Consider the following 9625-nt stretch of genomic DNA (forward strand, 5'->3'; position numbering starts at 1 on the left):
AGCTTTCAATTATTTACATATTTCAAAAATTCTTAATCAGTTTATGTTTTAAAACGAAAAAACAAACTTAGTAGTACTTTTTTCTTCTTCTGATATGATTTAATAGCAGAAATGAAATTAACGCAAATTTCAAGTTTCAAACTTTAATAATTATGAGTATTTTCTAGAAGAAATAAAATAAAAAAAAAGACTAATAGCATACAAAATTGATGCATATTATAAAACCTTTATTAATTAACTCTCATTTTAATCCCTAGCAATTCTTATAATTTCCTTTTGTATGACATATTTTAATTATTGTTGAGCTATTTTTGATTCCAAAAAAGCTGTTGTTTAAACATTCATTCTCAACTTTTCAGATAATTGTATGAAAAATAAAAAAAAAAAAAAAAAACTTTGGTGTAAATTCTTTTTTGGAGTTAGAAAAAAACTAGTCATTTTTTATAAGTTTACTTAAATCTTTTTTTAAATTTATTTTCATCTATTCTGAACTAATTTCTTATACAACATGCTTACATCGTCTTTTCTTGTATTTTGCTGTGTGTTTTATTTTATTTTGATAAAAAAGAGAGAGAGAAAGAGAGAGAGGTAGGGAGGGAAAGAGAAAGAGTAGAGGAAAAATAATCATTACAACATGACCATATAAAATCTATTAAATAATATATTGTTATCACATAACAATATCAGGTACTATTATCATGTAAGCATTATTTTAATCATTAGTTTCATTAATTGTTATCATCCTACTCTTACTTTTCCTTTTTTCTAAAATCATTATTGTTTTTATAAAATATTCATGTTACGCACCAATTGTGAAATGTTTTTTATTTTTTTATTTTTTATTTTAAAATTTGAGTTTTTTTTGTATCGTTTTTCTTTCTTTTTTTTTTTTATTTTGCTTAAACCATAAAGCGAAACCATAAGATAACATCACATGTTTAATAATTTCTACTGAAAATTGAAAAAAATTGATTCAATCAGTAGAAATATGCGAATTAATTGTTAAATATGAAAAGTAATAGTAAAAGAAAATTTAAAAATATTTCAGAAAGCATTGATCGTATAATTTACAAATAATACACTCCTCAAATAATAAGCATATAGTGATAATATGTTTGTTGCTGAGCAACCCGTGAAATATATGATAGGAGAATTGCTGTTTTGTCATATTTTATATATCTTTAAGCATATTTAATAACAATCTTTTTCACTTATCAAATATAACCATTGATAAGTGAAAATTTTTCGCAAATGCAAAAATTTTTGCAAAAGATGTAACTTAATTATCAATATGAAATATTTGAATAAGATTTGCAGAACACTTCAAATGAATAAAATTTAACCATTTTTTGTGCATATTTTCTTTCTATGGTATAATAATAATATATCTTTTAGCGAAAAAAAGATTTACATTTAATATATGGATGTTTTTTAAAAAATTTCATTTAATTTTTGTTGTTTCCCTTTTTTTATTGCAGCTGGAAATTTAATCGTTTCTTTTGGTATCTAAAAAATTTGTGCTGATTTTATTCATTTGCATTAGTCATTATATATATATATATATATATATATATATATATATATATATATATTGATTTTATGGCTTTTTTTAAGGCAATGACAATGCATCTTTTAACACTGCTTAAAATCAGTTATTAAAATAAAAATTAAAATGAGGAATTTCATTTGCATAAATATAATGAGAGTCGATACATTTAAAATAAAACTGCATTTTATCAAGGTCACATTTAATTGTCCAAATCATTGTTTATTGTTCTCCAAGTTATCGAAGCGTTGGCAAAATGCATCAAATTAAAATAAGCAATTACTATGATTTTTCCTATCTTTTATTTAAATTCATTATTCTATATTTGTATTAGATTAAAATTGAAATTATGTTATTCCTTTTTCCTTTCTATTCCAAATTGAATTAAAGTTGAAATTTTGCTAATAAACTAAGTGATTAGCTAGTTGAATGATTTCATCACTGACTAACAACAGAATAATGTTTATTGTGGTAATAGTACTAACAACGGATTATTTAGTCGTTTGTGTGTAAGTAGCTGTGGTTGAATTAATGATTCATAGATTGATGCACTTTGAGAAATAATCGTAGTTATAGTAATAATCATTATATCAAGTAAAATCATTATTGTCAATTATTAATTAAATTAATTTGTTGTTTCTAGTGATGTTGTAGCAGGTTAAATACTTCTTTCTTTTTAATTACCCACATATACCTTTATTGTTTAATTAATAATGGATTATTTCACACCTGAAGCAATAATACATGTACTTTTTTATTGAAGTCTTTTTTATAAAAATGTAACATCTTTTCACTTTTTCCTTTTCTTTCCATTCATATATGTATATTTGATATATAAATAAATAAATAAATATATATATATATATATATATATATATATATATATTTCTACAGTATTCATGTATGAATGTCAATTAAATAATATTTAGTGTTTCATAATTCCTTCTTTTTCACGATCTAATAAGTAACTTTTAATTGTGAAAAGTTTTTTTATCACAATACCAAATGTAATAATGAAAAATAAAAAATAAGGAAAATACGACTTTATGGTGGTAATTAATATAGTCATGAATTAATCATGACATATAAATATATTATCATTATTATTAATCATCTATACTATAAGATGTTCTATTTGCATCTTTCAGGTTGTCATTTGAATCATCAAAAAAATGGCAGACTTTTAGAAATTGTTATTGTTCCATTTCATTTCATTTTTTTCCATTCCGCTTATTCTTTTTTTGATGCATTTACGTTAAAAAAAAAATTTGGCATCATAAGATCCATTCCTTTTTTTTTCATTTTATATAATTTATTTTTTTTCTAAAATTTTTTTCAATTGTTCACATTTCTTTCTTTTCTTTTCTTCTTTTTTTTCCATCTTTTCATTTTCTTTTTTCATTTCTATTTTAAAATTATTTTGCTCATGCAGTCATTTCCTAGTCTTCAACTTATTTCATTTATATAAATCTTATTATCTAAAATTTATTTTACATTTATTTTTATTTTTTTATTTTTTTTTTGCAATGACTTCATTTTGATGTCATTGCAAAAAAAAATAATCTAAACAATTGATTAAGTGTTGAAAATTTTTTCATCATTTTTAATAAATTTTAAAATGTCTTCATAACAATTTCATTTATAGTAAGAATTAAAAAAAAAAAAAAAAAAAAAGGAAAGAAAAAATAATTAAAAGGAGTAAATAATGAAAACCATCATTATCATAAATTAAACAATTGTAAATTAATGTTTCATTTCATTTCATTTCTTTTTGTTTTTTTTAGGTTTCGTTTTTGATTATATTTTAAAATCTTTTAATTGAACAAGATAATGAGGAAGAATGAGAGGAGAAGGAAAGGGAGAGAGAGAGAGAGAGAGAGGGAATATTTGTGTGGATGAATTGGAATGTATGCAATTGATCGTTTGAAGTATAAATGTTTCTTTATTAGGTTACATAATTGCTGAGGACATATTTAAACCAGTTTTATGGAACTGTAATTTCACGTTTCTGAATATTCTCATGCTTTTTATGTTTGATAAAGAACTATGTTATAATATAAGGACCACTGTATTTTAACTTTTCCGTTGCATAATTTTTCTTTTATACAACAATTATATGAAAATTTTATAATTTAAAAAGAAAAAAAAGGAAAAGAAAGGAATTAATATTTCTAAGCTTAGTATAACATTAACCTATAAATATTATTAATAAATTAAAACTTCCGTTTATTTACTCCTTTTTTATTTTTTTTTTCGCCTTTTTGTTGTGATACGCATTTTTACTTCGTTTTTTTTGTTTATTAAAAGAAATTTTTTTCATTTCAATTGTTCAATTAAATTTATTTAAATTGTTAAAATAAAACAACAATGTTAAATGATAGTAAATAAATTATATGAAATGAATAAATGCAAATATTCGAAATACTAAAAAAAGTTATATCATTGTAAAATATCTTGGAATTGAAAAGAAAATGATCAAAAATATGATAATAAAAGGATCGAATTTTCATAATCACAAAAATAATCAAAATTTAATCATTCAACACAGCATATCTATTGGTTATGATCATTTATCAGTTGCTGATAATGAATTTGGTTTATTGCTACATTAACAATAATATCAGAAAAATTCTAATCTTATGATTTCATAGAAACGATAATATCGCAGCAATTGTGATATTAATAATTCCGCAGAAATGGTTTTGGTACTTCTGTTTAATGGCCCTCGGAAATAGTTCATTCATCCTTTTGCCTTCCTTTATTCTTATCATTTTCCTATTTATTTCATAAAGTATGTAGTTTTTTTCTTTTTATTCATCATAAATTTTTACAGAATAATTTATAATTTCATTATTTATGAATATCATTTTAAGTTAATTTATCAGCTAAAGAAGAAGGGATAATAGATATTTTTTTGAAAAATTCAATTAGTTGCATTTCTATCTTTTAGTATACTTCAAAATAATCAAAAATACTAGCATTTTTTTTCTAGTCCAATTGATAACACTATTCGAAAAGAGAAAATGAACTGTTATTGATTCGTTTGAAAATAAGAAAAAACAAAGAAGAAAATAAATCAATATGCAAATTGAATAAAATTAAATTTTCCTTTACACCATCTTCCAATTTTATCCATTTTTTTAGATTTGTAGAGGGAATTTTTCTTTTCAAAAAAAAATTAGTTTTCATTACAAAAATGGAAATAAAATGTGCATATAAAAATGAATGTAGATTTAAATTTTCGTTTCTTTTCTGGCATCATGATTTGTTATGGAAGTTTACTTTAGTAAATGATGCATTTTTGCAATGAGATTTGAAAAATTTTTTTTAAAACTACTAAATTATTTCGTCTAGGATTTTTTTCTTTTTTCTTTTTTTTTGCTTTATGAAAGAGAATGAAATAATTCAGAGAAAAAAAAAGATAGAAATAAAGAAAAAATGCAAAACATTATAGGTTAAAAGGAACCTCTTAATTCAAAACTTCATTATCCATATTTTATTGCCAAACCCATTCAATTTTATAAAACTTTTTCTTTTTGTTTTTTTCAGTTAAACTTTATTCATTAAATTTCTTTTGGCGCATTACTTTAAGTTAAACTACAATAATAAAATTTCTTCATTTTATCAAAGAAAAAATTCAAAAAAAAGTTTTTTTTTTTTGACAAACCTAATAAAAAGTGTTATCTCTTTCTCCTTCTCTTCTCTTCTTATCATACAGTCATTTTGTTTTTTTTAATCTGAATATCGTAGAATCTTTTAAACTGTATTATATATGCTTTGAGATAATAATCTCATTGATACAATAAAAAAAATAATAATGATAATAGTAAAAATAATAATAAATGATAATAGTAGTAATAATAATAATGATAATAATATCAATAATAATAACGATAATAATAATAATAATAGCAGTAATAATGGTAATGATAATGATAATAATATTAGTTGTTATGCAATTAGGAAAGTGGAGAAGCATCATGCGTGCAGCACTTTACTCGAAAAGTTTTGTATTTCAATATTTTTTATATATATTTGAGAAGAAAGAGCGAGAGAGAAAGAAAAAAGGAATATTTTTCAGTTTATTTTAACTGTTTAACTTCTCGATTAATAAAACTTTTATTATTTTTGCAATTTAGAATGAATGGTTTCTTTCTTTTTTTATTCCTTTTATCGAAATGCATGAGAAGGAAATAATTTGATTTATTTCTCAAAGAATAGAACAAAATTAACGATGGAAGTCATTAGTGATCTAAAAGGTGCCTCAGTCAGGTTGACCAGTTAATTGTTAGTAAATATCATAAGTTTGAAAAATTAATACTTCGATATACAATACACGATCAAATAACATATCATCAGACCTCGAAAGTACCCATAACTATTTCAAGTTCAATGACCTGGTAGTATTGGATACTTCAGATTAAATAACTTAGTGATACCAGATTGGTACTTCAGATTAGATGACTGAAAAGCAATGCTTAATATGAGATGCTTCATTTATCTGATTCTTATACTCAGTAAAGTTATTCTATCAAGTAGAAATCATTGAAGATTTTTCTTTTTGTCTGTTTAATTTACCTTTCTGTCATTTCAAAGAACAGGTAAAGGGAATTAACATTACCCGCCATATTGAAGGTCTTCAAAAACATCGCTCATTGCTCCGATTCAGTCCTCTTTCTCTCACGATGGTAATGTATAAAATGATACTATTCATTATTAACAATGGATATAAATTCACAGTTTTCGTGTCGTATCACCTTTCCTTTCTCTCTTCCCTTTTTCTCTCTCTCTCTCTTTCCTTCTCTCATTCTTTTTTCTTTTCAGGAAAAAGAAGGAAGAGTAGGAGAAGAAGGATAAGTTGTGTTCGGATTCAAGTGAGTGACCTCTAAAAACGGAAATGCATTACCTCTCTTGAGAATCATTATTGTCACTTCATCTGCTATTCATCCAATACTTTTTCTTCTTTCATTTTCTTCACAAATAAAAGATTCAAATTTTAGTCTTTGTTTTTTTCTTCTTTCTATTCTTTACATATTTTTGGTAAAAAAATAAAGCAATTATAATAATATAGTGGTAAAATATGTATGAATTGAATTTTATTTCATCTAAAAATTTTTACCAAAAAAAAATTTTGTTTAAATTTACAGAAACTTCTGAAAATCAAAAAAAAAAAAACAAACAAACAAACAAAAGAAAATGCTATAAAACAAAAACCAGTTAACACTACAAATTTGCGCCAACACGAATGATGCAGAATATTTACGCATCGATCATTGTGCAACTTGTTGTTGCATTACTCGACATTCAGTAGTACAAGCGCTACCGGAAAATTTCTTTTCCTCCTTTTTCCTTTTTTATTTCTCCTTCTCTCTTGTTTTCCGCTCTGTCTCTCCCTTATTCATATTGAAGATATTAGTTGAAACTTAATATTTCATTGAAAATACCACTCCATTGCAACTTCTAGTTGGAGGAACCATTTAAATTATGAAAAAAAAAATTTCAAAACAAACGCAAAAATTATTTTAAAATCACAATGAACTAATGAATGATTTTATTTTTATTTTTTCTTTGTTCTAACAATATTTTTAAATGAATAAAAATGGATGAAAATTTTTGAAATGCATACATATTATATTATACTTTCAAAACTTTCAAAAGATTATAATAATTTAAAATTAAGAAAATTACAATTTAATCCTGATAATTCTATATAAATAATAGAAAAGATCAATTTAAGAAATACTGTTTAAAAAAAGAAAAAAAAAAACTTTCTTTTCTGCACCACACCAGTAATATAATCATAAGCATAAATGAATAAAGCAAATGATCACAATAAAAAGTATTGTATGAAAAGATAGAAACTTTATAAGTGACTTAAAAAAAAAAAAAAAAAAAAAAAAAAAAACAATACTTGTAATAAATGAATTATTCAATTTTGGTAATATTGCATTACTTTTAGAAATGTTGAAAATTTGTATGATTGATTTTATTTGTCCCATTGAAATTGATTGTAATTTTATTGAAAGTAGGGCAATGATGAAAAGAGTTTGTGTAATGAGAGAAAAAGACGATATCAGCAAACTTCTGCAACATTTTTTTTTACTTAATTCTAATACTATATTTTAATGGAAAAAAATACTTTTATTTAATCGAACAAATAAGTATAATTAAAATATAAATTAGAATAATTGATGCAAAATCAATTAACTTTATTAATTGATGTCAATATTATCAAAAATATTATTTAAAATAAATATTTATTTATACGAAATTTCATCTTCATGTATGCCTTATTAATCATTTGAAAATGTCCTAATTTTTTTATTTGTACCGTAAATCAAAGCTTTAGAAAATTTCCAGTGTTTAAAAATGAAAACTTTCATCTTCAGGAATATTTTGTTTTTTTTCTCTCTCTCTTTTTCTTCTCTCTCTTTTACAAAAAATATTAAAACAATTAGATTTATATATCCTCATTTCTTTTAATGACTGTAAGCATTGATTAAATAATTGAAGCAAATAATTACCACTGCTTCCTATTTATTATCTTGAAATATTAAGCCTTTTAAAAGATATATTTATCATAAAGGTAATTTATTTTTAATATATATAAATTTATTTATCTATTTATTTATTGACAGTTGTTATTGTTTATATATTATACAATGCATTAAATTATTTCAAACAGAATTATAAAAGATTTCTATTTCAGATATCTCATTGAAATTTCTATAGGTATTTTTTTTTTTTGCATTCTACAATATAATATGTGTTTATACTAGTGTAATGAAACATGAAACTAAACATTTCAACATTTTAAAATTCCATTCATTCATCATATTTGCGTCTAATCATTGCTACAAATTCGATCATCAATACATTATCCTAAATGTCAACTGTTTGCACCTAAACTACCAATATGCATTTTGTTATTTTTTGCGTTAAATTCATTTTTCAACACATTTTTTTCTCCTTTTCTTCGTTAGGTTTATTAATTGTTTGTTTTCAATTAACAATCGTTTACATTTACAAATTATATCACTTGAATTTGTTTACAACAGCAATCATTTCCTGTAATAATTTAATAATCATTCATTACTCTTACAGGTTATATCATTCGAAACTTTGTAAAACAATAATCATTTTCTATAATAATAATCGTCTCTACTCCTGTAACTTATGCCATCCTAAATTTTCTACAACAATACTCATTTGCTGCTTCTTTAACATTATCAGTTGAAATAAACCAAGCAGAAAACTCACTTCTTCCATGACTTTATTAAAATTATGTGTAAATAAAAAGTTAAGCAAAGCAAAATAATAACCGCAAATTATTTATAAACAGAATTAGTTCACACATATAATTGCTGTAGAGTTGAATAAATTTATATAATCTACTTTGCTTTTTAATTAAATATTTTATTTATATAACTCCTATAAAAATTTACAATTAATTCCATACATTTCAACAATTTAATCAGCCCTATCCTATATATAATCTTTGTTAATGTCTTTAACTATTTGAACTTCGATTAATTTAAATTTTTATCAAATGTATGGAAGAATAAAGAAAAGAAAAAAAACACGATTAGCTATAATTAAAGAAAGTGAAAGAAAAGAGAAAGAATAATTAATCATAATTAAAAATGAATAAAAATTTATTAGATAATATTTTACAGAAGTTAACATTTTCATTTTTTTCACCCATTTTCTCTCTTCCTCTCCTTCTTTCTTTTCCTCTCTCCCTCTTCCTGTTTCTCTTTAATTTATTCAAAGTAATGCATTTTTTGAATCATCCAAAGAATTTGCTTATGCTATTATTGGATGAAAAGTTTCAATACCTACTTTTTACTTTTGTTCATTTATTTGTTCTGTTCTTTCTTCATTATTGTATTTATTTTTGAAAAAAAGATGAAAAATTTTGTTCTGCCTTAATTCAAATTTAAAAGTTCAACTGTTATGGCACAAATATTCATTCCACTTTATCACAATTTTCGTTTTTAAAATTTCCAATTTTTTCTTTTTTTAATGAGACAAAAAAAAAGTATTTGAAAATAAAATATTTATATTATTTGATAAGTA

This window comes from Brugia malayi (assembly GCF_000002995.4).
Source record: "Brugia malayi strain FR3 genome assembly, contig: Bm_v4_ChrX_scaffold_001, whole genome shotgun sequence".
NCBI classification, from domain to species: domain Eukaryota; kingdom Metazoa; phylum Nematoda; class Chromadorea; order Rhabditida; family Onchocercidae; genus Brugia; species Brugia malayi.